This window comes from Delphinapterus leucas, chromosome 6 (assembly GCF_059928025.1).
Source record: "Delphinapterus leucas isolate spDelLeu-1000000601 "Yukka" chromosome 6, BTC_Dleu_Yukka2, whole genome shotgun sequence".
NCBI lineage: Eukaryota > Metazoa > Chordata > Mammalia > Artiodactyla > Monodontidae > Delphinapterus > Delphinapterus leucas.
Window position 1 is genome coordinate 36,208,003 of NC_143134.1, and position 13,739 is coordinate 36,221,741.

The following is a 13,739-nucleotide window of genomic DNA, read 5'->3' on the forward strand; positions in this document are numbered from 1 at the left end:
CTTTAATATGCTTTTTGTCTTTGTGTAAACTAGAGTTTAATACAGTTATATGAATACACATGAAAGAAAAGGCGGATTCTTCATATTGGAATCTCAAGTTGCAGTTACTACTTACAGCCTTTTGTTTATTTCTGCCTTACTATTTTCACCTGTTAAAATTCCTTTTCAAAATCCTGATTAATGACCTTAGCCTTTTTTATTCCTTAATTTTTTTATACAATTTTTGAAGGTTACTTTGCATTTACAGTTCTTACAAAATGTTGACTATATTCCCTGTGTTGTACAATATATCCTTGAGCTTATCTTACACCCAGTAGTTTGTACCTCCCAGTCCCCTACTCCTGTATTGCTCCCCCCACCACTGGTAACCATTAGTTTGTTCTCAATATCTGTGAGTCTTTTATGTTATATTCACTAGTTTGTTGTATTTTTTATATTCCACATATAAGTGATATTGTACAGTACTTGTCTTTCTCTGACTTATTCACTTAGCATAGTGCCCTCCAAGTCCATCCATGTTACTGCAAATGGCAAGATTTTGTTCTTTTTTATGGCTGAATAAATTCCATTGTGTATATATACGCCACATCTTCTTTAAACGTTCATTTGTTGATGGACACTTAGGTTGCATCCATATCTTGGCAATTGTAAATAACGCTGCTGTGAACATTGGGGTGCATGTATCTTTTCGAGTTAATGTTTTTCTTTCTTTTGGATATATACCCAAGAGTGGAAGTTCTATATGGTAGTTCTATTTTTAGTTTTTTGAGAAAACTCTATATTATTTTCCACAGTGGCCACACCAATTTACATTCCCACGAACAATGTACAAAGGTTCCCTTTTCTCCACATCCTTGCCAACATTTGTCATTTGTGTTCTTTTTAATGATAGCCATACTGACAGGTGTGAGGTGATATCTCATTGTGGTTCTAATTTGCAATTCCCTGTTGATTAGCTATGTTGAGCATCTTTTCATGTGCCTGTTGGCCATCTGTATTTCCTCTTTGGAAAAATGTCTATTCAGTTCTGCCCATTTTTTAATCAGGTGTATGACCTGTTTATATCAATATATGTTGGATATTAATCGCTTATTGGTCATATCATTTGCAACTATCTTCTCCCATTCAGTAGGTTGTCTTTTCATTTTGTCGATGGTTTCCTTTGCTGTGCAAAAGCTTTTAGATTTAATTAGGTCTCATTTATTTATTTTTGCTTTTATTTCCTTTGCTTTAGGAGACAAATGCAAAAAACAGTTGCTACAATTTATGTCAAAGAGTGTTCTGCCTGTGTTTTCCTCTAGGAGTTGTATAGTACCGGTCTTAAATTTAGGTCTTTAATTCATTTTGAGTTTATTTTTGTATATGATGTTACAGAATGTTCTAATTTCATTCTTTTACATGTAGCTGTCCAGTTTTCCCAGCACCACTTATTGAAGAGACTGTCTTTTCCCCATTGTATATTCTTGCCTCCTTTGTCATAGATTAAGTGACCATAAGTGCTTGAGTTTATACTAGGCTCTCTATCCCTATTGATTTATGTGTGTTTTTGTGCCACTACCATACCGTTTTGATCACTGTAGCTTTGTAGTATCGTCTGAAGTCAGGGAGCATGATTCCTCCAGCTCTGTTCTTCTTTCTCAAGATTGTTTTGGCTATTTGGGGTCTTTTGTGTTTCCATACAAATTTTTTAAATTATTTATTCTAGTTCTGTGAAAAATGGCATTGGTGTTTTGATAGGGATTCCATTGAATCTGTAGATAGCCTTGGTCAGCATGGTCATTTTAACAATATTGATTCTTCCAATCCAAGAACATGGTATATCTTTCCATCTGTTTATGTCATCTTCAGTTTCTTTCATCAGTGTCTTACAGTTTTCTAAGTACAGGTCTTTTGTTTCCTTAGGTAGGTTTATTCCTAGGTATGTTATTCTTTTTGATGCAATGGTAAATGGGATTGTTTCCTTATTTCTCCTTCTGATAGTTCATTGTTAGTGTATGGAAATGAACAGATTTCTGTGTATCAAGTTTGTGTCCTTCAACTTTACCAAATTCATTAATCAGCTCTAGTAGTTTTCTGGTGACATCCTTAGGATTTTCTATGTGTAGTATCATGTCATCTGCAAACATTAACAGTTTTACTTCTTCCTTTCTAATTTAGATTCTTTTTATTTCTTTTTCTTGTCTGATTGCTGTGGCTAGGAATTCCAAAACTATGTTGAATTAAAGTGGCGAGAGTGGATATCCTTGTCTTATTCCTAATCTTAGAGGAAATGCTTTCAGCTTTTCACCATTGAGTATGATGTTAGCTGTGGGTTTGTCATATATGGCCTTTATTAAGATGAGGTATGTTCCATCTACTCCCACTTTCTGGGGAGTTTTTATCATAACTGGATGTTTGATTTTATCAAAAGCTTTTTCTGCATCTATTGAGATGATGACATGGTTTTTATTCTTCAGTTTGTTAATGTGGTATATCATATTGATTGATTTGCAGATATTGAAAAATCCTTGCATTCCTGGAATAAATCCCATTTGATCGTGGTATATGATCCTTTTAATATATTGTTGGATTTGGTTTGGATTTTGGTATTTTGTTGAGGATTTTTGCATCTATGTTCATCAGTGATATTGGCCTATAATTTTCTTTGATCTTGGTATCAGGGGATGCTGGCCTCATAGAATGAGTTGGAAGTATTCCTTCCTCTGCAAGTTTTTGGAGTAGTTTGAGGAGGATAGGTGTTAACTCTTCCCTAAATGTTTGATAGAATTCACCTGTGAAGCCATCTGGTCCTGGACTTTTACTTGTTGGGGAGGTTTTTTTTTCATTACTGATTCAGTTTCATTACTGGTAATTGTACTGTTCATAGTTTTTATTTCTTCCTGGTTCAGACTTGGGAGTGTGTACCTTTCTAAGAATTAGTCCATTTCTTCCAGGTTGTCTATTTTATTGGCATAGAGTTGCTTGTAGTAGTCTCTTATGATCCTTTATATTTCTGTGGTGTCAGTTATAACTTCTCCTTTTTCATTTCTACTTTTATTGGTTTGAGTCCTGCCCCTCTTTTCCTTGATGAGTCTGGCTAAAGGTTTATCAATTTTGTTTATCTTTTCAAAGAACCAGCTTTTAGTTTCACTGATCTTTGCTATTGTTTTTATCATCTCTATTTTGTTTATTTCTGCTCTGATCTTTATGATTTCTTTCCTTCTACTAATGTCAGGTTTTGTTTGTTCTTCTTTCTCTAGTTCTTTGAGGTATAAGGTTAGGTTGTTTATTTGAGATTTTCTTGTTTCCAGAGGTAAGCTTGTATTAGTGTAAACTTCCCTCTTAGAACGTTTTGCTGCATCCCATAGGTTTTGGATTGTCGTGTTTTGTTTTCATTTGTCTCTAGGTTTTCTTTTAATTTCCTCTTTGACTTCTTCTGTGATCCATTACTTGTTTAGTAGCATATTGTTTAACCTCCATGTGTTTGTGTTTTTTGCAGTTTTTTTCTGGTTGATTTCGAGTCTCATAGTATTGTGGTCAAAAAAGATTCTTGAGGGCTTCCCTGGTGGTACAGTGGTTGGGAGTTTGCCTGGCAGTGCACGGGATGCGGGTTTGAGCCCTGGTCTCGGAGGATCTCACGTGGCATGGAGCGGCTGGGCCCATGCGCTACAGCTGCTAAGCCTGTGCTCTGCAGCCCTTGAGCCACAGCTGCTGACCCCATGTGCTGCAACTGCTGAGGCCTGCGCGCCTGGAGCCTGTGCTCCACGGTGGGAGAGGCTACCACAGTGAGAAGCCCGTGCACCGCAGCTAGGGGTGGCCTCCTCTCGCTGCAACTAGATGGAGCCCATGTGCAGCAATGAGGACCCAGTGCAGCCAGGAATGAATGAATGAATTGATAAATAAATAAATTTTTTTTTTTAAAAAAGATGCTTGATATGATTTCAATTTTCTTAAATTTACTGAGGCTTGTTTTGTGGCCTAGCATGTGATCTATCCTGGAGAAATATTCCATGTGCACTTAAAAAGAATGTGTATTCTGCTGCTTTCAGATGGAATGCTTTATATATATATATATATATATATATATATATATATATATATATATATACACACATATATATATATATATATATATATATATCAATACAATCCATCTGGTCTAATGTGTCATTTAAGGGCAATGCTTCCTTATTAATTTTCTGTATGTATAATCTCTCCATTGATGCAAGTGAGGTTTTAAAGTCCCATACTGCTACTGTGGTACTGTAAATTTCTTCCTTTATGTCTGTTCATATTTGCTTTATGTATTTAGGTGCCTCCTATATTGGGTGCATATATATTTACAATCTGTATATCTTCTTCTTGGATTGATCCCTTGAACATTGTGTAGTGTTCTTCGTTGTCTGTTGTAACAGTCTTTATCTTAAAGTCTATTTTGTTTGGACTTCCCTGGTAGTCCAGTGGTTAAGACTCCATTCTTCCAGTGCAGGGGGTGTGGGTTCGATCCCTGTTGGGGAACTAAGATCCCACATGCCACATGGCTTGGCTAAGAAATATAAATCAATCAATAAATAAGAATAATAAAACAATTTTTAAAAAATAAAAAAAGTCTATTTTGTCTGATATAAGTATTGCTACTCTGGCTTTCTTTTGATTTCAATTTTTCTGGAATACCTTTTTCTATCCCCTGACTTTCAGTCTGTATGTGTCTCTAGATCTGAAGCAAGGCTCTTGTAGGCACCATATACACGGGTCTTGCTTTTGTATCCATTCAGCCACTCTGTGTCTTTTGGTTGGAGCATTTAGTCAGTTTACATTTAAGGTAATTGTCGATGTGTATATTCTTATTGCCATTTTGTTGATTATTTTGGATTTGCTTTTATGGGTCTTTTATTCCCTTTCTTCCTTTGTTTTCTTCTCTTGTGATTTGATGAATGTCTTTAGTGTTATGTTGTATTCCTTTTTCTCTTTTGAGTGTATACTTATAGATTTTTGATTTGTGGTTACCATGAGGTTTTCGTATAGCAGTCTATATATATACATGATTGTTTTAAGTTTTTGATCTCTTAATTTCAAATGCATTTTAAAAAACCTGCATTTGTACTCTTCTCACGATTACTGGTTTTTCCTTTTTTATTGAAGTATGGTTGATTTACAATATTGTACAATTACTGTTTTTGAGGTCATATTTTACATCTAATCGTTTAGTGTATCATTTAACTGCTTATTGTGGATATAGATGATTTTACTACTTTTGTCTTTTAACCCCTCTACTAGCTTTGTGTGTGGATTATTTCCTACCTTTACTGTATGATTGCCTTTACCTATGAGCTTTTTCATTTTGTAATTTTCTTGTTTCTGGTTGTGGATTTTTCTTTTTTGCCTGGAGAAGTTCCTTTAACATTTGTTGTGAAGCTGGTTTGGTGGTGCTGAACTCCTTTTAGCTTTTGCTTGTCTGTAAAGCTTTTGATTTCTCCATCAAATCAGAACCAAGAGCTTTACTGGGTAGAGTATTCTTGGTTGTAGGTTATTCCCTTTCATCCCATTAAATATATCTTGCCACTCCCTTTTGTTTTTTATCTTAGTTTTTTTAACTTTTTATTTTATATTGGAGTGTAGTTGTTTAACAATGTTCTATTAGTTTCAGGTGTACAGCAAAGTGATTCATTTATACGTATACATGTATCTATTCTTTTTCAAATTCTTTTCCCATTTAGGTTATTACAGAATATTGAGCAGCATTCCTGTGCTACACAGTAGATCCTTGTTGGTTATCCATTTTAAATACAGCAGTGTGTGTACATGTCAGTTGCAAACTGCCTATCCCTTCACCCCACCATTCCCCCAGTAACCATAAGTATGTTCTTTAAGTCTGTGAGTCTCTGTTTTGAAAATAAGTTCATTTGTATCATTTTTTTTTAGATTCTGCATATAAGTGGTATCATACAATATTTCACTTTCTCTGGTTTACTTCACTCATTATCTCTAGGACCTAGATAATCTCTAGGTCCATCCTTGTTGCTGCATATGGCATCATTTCATTATTTTCAATGGCTGAGTAATATTCCATTGTATATATGTACCACATCTTCTTTATCCATTCCTCTGTCGATGGACATTTAGGTTGCTGCCATGTCTTGGCTATTGTAAACAGTGCTGCAATGAACATTGGGGTGCATGTATCCTTTTGGACCACGTTTTTCTCTGGATATATGCCCAGGAATGGGATTGCAGGATCATATGATAGCTCTATTTTTAGTTTTTAAAGGAACTTTCATACTGTTATCCATAGTGACTGTACCAATTTACATTCCCACCAACAGTGTAGGAGGGTTCCCTTCTCTCCACACCCTCTCCAGCATTTATTGTTTGTGGATTTTTTAATAATAGCCATTCTGACTTGTGTGAGGTGATATCTCAGTGTAGTTTTGATTTGCATTTCTCTAATAATTAGCAATGTTGAACATCTTTTCATGTGCCTGTTGGCCATCTGTATGTCTTCTTTGGAGAAATGTGTATTTAGGTCTTCTGGGTTGTTCATTTTGATGATATTAAGCCACAGGAGCTGTTTGTAAATTTTGGAGACTAATCCCTCATCAGTCACATAATTTGCAAATATTTTCTGCCATTCTGTGGGTTGTCTTTTCGTTTTGTTTATGGTTTCCTTTGCTGTGCAAAAGCTTTTGAGTTTCATTAGGTCTCCTTTGTTTATTTTTGTTTTTACTTTCATTACTCTGGGAGACAGATCGAAAAAGATAATGCTGCAATTTATGTCCAAGAGTGTTCTGCCAATGTTTTCCACTAAGAGTTTTATAGTGTCTGGTCTCACATTTAGGTCTTTAATCCATTTTGAGCCTATTTTTGTGTATGATATGAAAGAATGTTCTAATTGCATTTTTTTCCCCATGTAGCTGTCTAGTTTTCCCAGCACCACTTATTGAAGAGACTGTCTTTCTGTCATTGTATAGTCTTGCCTCCTTTTTCATAGATTAATTGACCAGAGGTGCGTGGGTTTACTTCTGGGCTTTCTATCCTGTTCCATTGATCTATATTTCTATTTTTGTGCCAGTACCATACTGTTTTGATGACTGTTGCTTTGTAGTAGTCTGAAGTCAGGAAGCCTGATCCCTCCAGCTCCGTTTTTCTTTCTCAAGATTGCTTTGGCTATTCATTGTCTTTTGTGTCTCCATACAAATTTTAAGATTTTTTTGTTCTAGTTCAGTGGAAAATGCCATTGGTAATTTTATAGGGATTGCATTGAATCTGTAGATTTCCTTGGGTAATGTAGTCATTTTGACAATACTCATTCTTCCAATCCAAGAACATGGTATATCTTTCCATCTGTTTGTGTTATCTTCGATTTCTTTCATCAGCGTTTCATAGTTTTCAGAGTACAGGATTTTGTCTCCTTAGGTAAGTTTATTCCTAGGTATTTTGTTCTTTTTGATGAGATGGTAAATGGGATTGTTTCTTTTTGGGGGAGGGGATTGTTTCTTGAATTTCTCTTTCTGATTTTTCATTGCTAGTGTATAGAAATGCAACAGGTTTCTGTGTATTAATTTTGTATCCTGCAACTTTACCAAATTCATTAATCAGCTATAGTAGTTTTCTGGTAGCATCTTTAGGATTTTCTATGTATAGTAACATGTAGTCTGCAAAAGTGACAGTTTAATGTCTTCTTTTCCAATTTAGATTCCTTTTATTTCTTTTTCTTCTCTGATTGCCACAGCTAGGACTTCCAAATCTATGTTGAATAAAAGTGGCAAGAGAGGACATCCTTGTCTTGTTCCTGATCTTAGATGAAATGCTTTCAGCTTTTCACCTTTGAGTAAGATGTTAACTGTAGGTTTGTCATATATGGCCTTTATTATGTTGAGGTATGTTCCCTCTATGCCCACTTTCTGGAGAGTTTTTATCATAAATGGGTGTTGAATTTTGTCAAAAGCTTTTTCTGCATCTATTGAGATGATCATATAGTTTTTATTCTTCAATTTGTAAGAAAAATGAAATCATATCAAACATATTTTCCATCTACAATGCTATAAGATTAGAAATAAGCTACATGAAAAAAAACCTGTAAAAAACACAAACATGTGGAAGCTAAACAACATGCTACTAAACAACCAATGGATCACTGAAGAAATCAAAGAGGAAATCAAAAAATACGTACTGACAAATGAACACAAAAGCACAACAATCCAAAACCTATGGGATGCAGCAAAAGAAGTTTTAAGAGGGAAGTTTAAAGCAATAGAGTCTTACCTCAGGAAACAAGAAAAATCCCAAGTAAACAACCTAACCTTACACCTAAAGCAACTAGGGAAAGAAGAACAAACAATTCCCAAAGTTAGTAGAAGGAAAGAAATCATAAAGATGAGAGCAGAAATAAATGAAATAGAGATGAAGAAAACAGTAACAAAGAACAGTGAAACTAAAAGCTTGTTCTTTGAAAAGATAAACAAAATTGATGAACCTTTAGTCAGAATCATCAAGAAATAAAGGGAGAGGACTCAAATCAATAAAAGTAGAAGTGAAAGTGGAGAAGTTACAACTGACACTGCAGAAATACAAAGGATCATAAGAGACTAGTATAAGCAACTATATGCCAATAAAATGGACAATCTGGAAGAAATGGACAAATTCTTAGAGAGGTACAATCTCCCAAGACTGAACCAGGAAGAAATAGAAAATATGAACAGACCAATCACAGCACTGAAATCGAAAAAAACTCCCAACAAGTAAAAGTCCAGGACCGGATGTCTTCACAGGTGAATTCTATCAAACATTTAGAGAAGAGCTAACACCTGTCCTTCTGAAACTGTTCCAAAAAATTGCAGAGGAAAGAAGACTCCCAAACTCTTTCTGTGAGGCCACCATCACCCTGATACCAAAACTAGGCAAAGATACCAGAAAAAAAAGAAAATTACAGGCCAATATCACTGATCAACATAGACACAAAAGTCCTCAACAAAATACTAGCAATCTGAATCCAACAGTACATTAAAAGGATAATACACCATGATCAAGTGGGATTTATCCCAGGGATGCAAGGATTTTTCAATATCCACAAATCAATCAGTGTGATACACCACATCAACAAGTTGTCACTCCCTTTTGGCCTGCAGAATTTCTGCTAAAAAAAACAGCTGATAGCCTTATGAGAGTTCTCTTGTATGTAATTTGTTGCTTTTTCCTTGCTTCTTTTAATATTCTCTTTAACTTTTGTCATTTTGATTACCATGTGTCTTGGTGTGTTTCTCTTTGGGTTAATTGAACATGGGACTCTATGCTTCCTGGACTTGGGTGACTGTTTCCTTTCCCAGGTTAGGGAAGTTTTCAGCTGTTGTGTCTACAGATATTTTCTCAGGCCTTTTCTCTCTCTCTTCTACTTCAGGGACCTCTATAATGCCAAAGTGAGTGCACTTGATATTATCCCAGAGGTCTCTTAAACTGTCCTCATTTCTTTTCTTTTTTCTGTTCAGAATCAGTGATTTCCACCACTCTGTCTTCTAGCTCGCTGATCCATTTCTCTTTATCTTTTAGTCTGCTATTGAGTCCTTCTGGTGTACTTTTCGTTTCAATTATTGTATTCTTCATCTCTGATTGGTCATTCTGTATATTTTTTAAGACTTTGTTTAAAAACTTCTCACTTCTCGCTGTGTGCATCCATTCTTCTCCCGAGTTCTTTCATCATCTTTAGGATTGTTACTCTGAACTCTTTCTTGGGTAGATTGCCTGTCTCCACTCTACTTAGTTTTTTTCTGGGGTTTTATCTTATTCCTTCTTCTGGAATATGTTCCTTTGCCACTTCACTTTGTCTAAGTTGTTATTTATTTTTTTATGTATGTGGTAGGTTAGTTACGTTTCTTGACCTTGGAGAAGTGGCCTTCTGTAGGAGATGTCCTGTGTTACAGCAGTGCACTCCTCTCTCATCATCCAAGCTATATGCTCTAGAGCTTCCCCCTAAAGGGAATGTGTGGGTTCTTCTGTTATGGGGGCTATGTAGATGGTCATTTAAGCTTGGTTGACCCCTAGCCCATTTGGTTGCCAGGCCCTGCATTGTGCAGGTGCTGCTGGCTGCTGTTTAGCGGGGCGGGGTCACAAGGCAGCTGGCTACAGAATCCTAGGGAACCCCAGGGCTAGTGCTGGCTCACTGGTGGGCAGGGTCAGGATCCTGAAGACTCCAGGGCTGTTGCCCGCCCACTGGTTGGTGAAGCCAGGTCCTGGGGTTAGTGCTGGCCTACTGGTAGGCAGAGCCAGTTGTTGGAGTCTCTCTGGGATCCCAGAGCTCATTTCAGATAGTTGGTGGCAGGGGTGGGGAGTGGTTCCTGTCACAGTTGAGTATGGGGTCTGGGGTGTCCCGAAGGTTGCGTTGGCCTGCTAGTGGACAGGGCCAGGACCCAGCTGGTCCCAGGGTAGGGTTTGGCCTGCTGTGAGCGGCCTGGATCCGCAGGCTGCAGGATTGTCATTTTCTTCCGTCTGGTGTCTGCCCCCTCTGGTGGGTGAGACTGTTCTAGAGGCTAGTGCAGGCTTCCTGGGGAGAAGGCCTGGTGCCTGCCCACTGGTGGGTGGAGCTGGGTCCTGGCCCTCTGGTGGGTAGGGCCATGTCTAGGGGCGTGTCTTAGAGGTGGCTGTGGTCTCAGGAAGTCTTTGGGCAGCCTGTGTACTGATGGGTGGGGCTGTGTCCCTGCCTAGTTAGTTGTTTGGCTGGAGGCTGCCCAGCTCTAGTGCATACAGGCTGTTGGGTGAGGCCAGGTCTTAGTGCTAGTCAGCCAAGATGGCAGCTGCCAGAAGCAGTATTCATCCAGCAGAATGTTCCCAAATGTGGCTGCCACCAGTGTTTTTGTCCCCAGAGTGAACCACAGCTGCCCCCACCTCTCCGGGAGACTCGCCATGATAAGCAGGTAGGTCTGGCCCAGACTCCTGTCAAATTACTGCTTTTGCCCTGGGTCCTGGTGTGTGTGATTTTGTGTGTGTCCTTTAGGAGTAAAGTCTCTGTTTCCCCAGTTCTATGGGGCTCCTGAAACTAAGCCCCACTGGAGTTCAAAACCAAATGCTCTGGAGGCTTGTCTTCCAGGGCTAGGGAGCCCGATGTGGGACTCAGAATTCTCACTCACTCTGCAATATAATTATTCTCCAGTTTGTGGAGAGTATGGGATTTGATTATATCATTGAGTCCACCTGTTCTACCCATCTGTTGTTTCCTTCTTGGTCCTTAATTGTAGGAGATCTTTTCTGATAGGTTCCAGTCTTTTTCATCCATGGTTTTTCTGCATATAGTTGTGATTTTGGTGTGTTCATGAGAGGAGGTGGCCTCAGAGTCTTTCTACTCCACCATCTTGGCCACTCTCTCCTTAGCCTTTTAAGAAGGAATATTGAAAACAATGTTTGTCTCCTTCATTATCCTCTTAGACTTAAATTATCTGGTTGTTTCCTACTTGCAATTCAACCTTTCAATTTTTTCTTCTTTTGTTATTCCCAAGCGTCACTTATAAAGCACATTCAGAAGCATGCTAGCCCTCCTCCTCTTTTTTTTTCTTTCCTCTGTCATGGCCCTACAGTTCTGATTTTTACAAGGTGTCCCAGGAAAGGAAGGGTGCTGTGACTTGGACTCTTACTGCCACACTCACCCTCACTGTTTCTTTCTGTTGAAAGTTCTAAGCTGGAAGTACACCCTGATTTCCTGCCACACTGGCACCACTAGTCTTGCTGCTACCACCAGCAGTTAGCCAAGAGACATGTTGAATAATTTTTCTTGGCAGTACCCTTTGCAGGATTTTCTTATTGCCTACTCTGGATTTTGCCCAAGTTCACTTTAGTGCTCCTCTATAGGGTTTTTTCCCCTCTAAGTATGGATTAGATAATATAAGGAAAAGTAAAGGAGTAAAGGTCTAAAGGTATTGGAGTTAAATGCTTGCTGGGAATAATTGGTTCACAAAGTTGTTTATACCTCTTATTGGAAACTAACCACTCCACCAGGGGGTGCTCTCTTTCATCAGGAAAACCAGTGTTTTATACTTGTGACCTTGTCTAAATTCCAGATCCTTGTGGATTCTCCTTCATCTGTCTGTGCTGTGTCTGACTCTAGAGGGACTCTAGAGGGACTAATACTTCTGATAATTACCATCTGTGGACAACTTCTATGTGCCAGATTTACAATACATTTTCATTTATCTGGTTTTAGAAAGCAGTGCTGTCTAAAACAAATGCAGTAATGGTGTCTATTTGCTACTTCTCTCGTAGAATAATGGGGGGTTTTTTCCCCTGAGTACTTTCCAGCCTAATGAATGTAAGAATCAGATGAGCCTTTTTCTCTATCCTTTCTTCTGTTGGAATGTTACCTCTTAGTTGGTGTTTCTCACCTGGGATTCTGTTGGCTTTTGAGGCGGAGCAACTGTTCACTGTACAGGAGAGCCCTGAGCATTGAAGACATTTAGTATCCCTGCCCCGCTCATCTAGTAATGTCCCTAGATTACAATGACAACCAAAAAAACCATATACATTTCCAAGTGCCCCCAGGAAGGTTGTAACCCCTATTGTAATCCACTAGGTAAGCTGATTTTCACCTTTCCAAAAACATTTTTTTAAATAAAATTTTCCTTATTGTATAAGTGTAGCTAATTTTTAATTAGGAAAAAAATCTGGAAAAATAAAAAAACTTACTTTATATTTAACTTTCTTAAAGTGCATCTTCATTTAGTCAGTTATACTTTATTAGGTTAACATTGGGATGGGGTTAGTATATTTTTTAAACGTTGACTAATGGGTCATGGGAAATTTTAATTAGGGAATATATAAATAAAATACTAAGGAAAATAGAAAACTCAGGAAGAATTAGCTTTGGAATTAGACCTCAATTTAATTCTTGGTTCTACTACTTTTGAGGGAAAAAAACTTATTTTGGGAAATTTCAAACATTCACAGAAGTATACAAAATTACAGTAAAGATTCCCATGTGGGTACCACCCCCCTGCCATGGAAGTACCATCCCCTATATGGGTACCATCACCCAACTTTAACAATTTCAGCTCACTCACTTCCTCCACTCATTTTCTCTACTTCCATATTACTTCATTTCATTCGTTAATCATATATCATCATTGCAATAACTTAAAAAAATTAACAATAATTGCTTAGGTATCTTAATATTGCTCAGATTTCTAATTGTCTCATAGATGGATGTATCTTTGTTTGAATTGAGATCCGACAATATATATGGTTTCATATATCATACATGGTTGATATGTATCTTACATCTCTTTTAAATTTGGGTTTCCCCCTGTCTCTTTTTCCTTACACTTTATTTGTTGAAGAAACCAGAAATTTTACCTTGTAGATATTGTCACAATCCGTATTTGCTGATTATACCCTCATAGTGTTTCTATAAATTGGATTCATAGACTGTTGTAGAGTCTAGTCAGGTTTTTTTTATTGGCACAATATTTCATTGACTGTGCTATATTCTTCCATCAGGATTCCCATGTTGTCTGACTGTCCCTCTTTTTGTAATATTAGTTCTTTTATTTTTGAAATAATTTCCTAACTTACAGAAAAGCACACAAAAAATTTCTATGTATTTTCAACCGGAGACCCCCCATTCAAGTTTTATCAACTGTGTCAATAATATCTTTTAATAACAAAAGGATACTTGTCATGTTTATTCAGTTTCTTTCAATGATCACAGTTAGTCCTTTCTTGACCTTTGTGAACATTACAGCCCAGTTATTTTGCAGTATGTTTCTCAATATGGGTTTATCTAC

At 37.4% G+C, this 13,739-nt stretch overlaps 1 protein-coding gene across 9 annotated transcripts in view; it reads left to right on the forward strand.

The window, feature by feature from the left end:
* Window positions 1–13,739, forward strand: part of PTPDC1 (protein tyrosine phosphatase domain containing 1) — a 98,408-nt gene that overhangs the window by 40,356 nt on the left and 44,313 nt on the right. For 4 of the 9 annotated variants that reach the window (XM_089912988.1, XM_089912989.1, XM_089912992.1 and 1 more), the window contains exon 1: window positions 1–10,883. The exons of 3 other annotated variants lie outside the window; for them this stretch is intronic. The gene's annotated coding sequence lies outside the window, so the exon portion shown is untranslated. The remainder of the gene's footprint in view (window positions 10,884–13,739) is intronic. 2 more of the 9 variants (XM_089912996.1, XM_022564568.3) reach the window with 1 other exon arrangement.